Genomic DNA, 703 nt, shown 5'->3' on the forward strand with positions numbered 1-703 from the left:
AATTGGGGGGGGGGGGGGGGGATTAGGGGGCAGGATTTCAGTTTTTGTAGGTTTGGGAAAGTTTAAAAAGCAAAGTGCGCCTTGTATTGCTGTGGAAAAACCCATGCCTTGTTGGCTGGAAGGAGGCAAGCCTAAGGGGGGAAAAGTTCTCTGCCCATGAATTTCTGTTTTGTCTCAAAGCCCCTTTGCAATACACCCCCACCCCCATACTCCACCGCACGCGCGCACATACACACACACGCACACACCAACCACCTCCTCTCTTTTGAAAGTGCTTTGAAACCCCCATTAAAGGCTGAGTGTGTGATCAGACTATGGATTAGGGCAAAAGGGACTTTACCATCAGGGTGGGGCAAAGTGACACAGAAACAGCTTGCTGAAAACACCAGCAATTTCCCGAGCCTGCTACAAAAAGCAAACCAACGCATACCCCACTGAGCCTCCCCCCTTGCTCACCTTCCTCGCAGAGATTCAATCCGACACACCAGAAACTCAGGCTTGTTAAGGGGATGATGGGGCGGGGGAAATCGTAAGTACATGGCACACACAGACGCACGCAAACCCGCATATCTAGCAGGCGTGAGCTCATTTCCGAATGGCATAGATCTCCCAATGCAACTCCACAATGGTGCAAATCTTCTATTGAAGCAGGGATTGCTAAATCCATCAAGCACGGGAAACAAAACAGCCCAAAGTCTAACCC

At 50.5% G+C, this 703-nt stretch overlaps 1 protein-coding gene across 5 annotated transcripts in view; it reads right to left on the bottom strand.

Moving 5' to 3' along the window:
* Positions 1 to 703, bottom strand: part of SPRY2 (sprouty RTK signaling antagonist 2) — a 25,957-nt gene that overhangs the window by 24,190 nt on the left and 1,064 nt on the right. The window lies entirely within an intron of this gene.

Source organism: Gavialis gangeticus, unplaced genomic scaffold, assembly GCF_001723915.1.
Source record: "Gavialis gangeticus isolate Ggan-Ray unplaced genomic scaffold, GavGan_comp1, whole genome shotgun sequence".
In the NCBI taxonomy this organism is placed as follows: domain Eukaryota; kingdom Metazoa; phylum Chordata; order Crocodylia; family Gavialidae; genus Gavialis; species Gavialis gangeticus.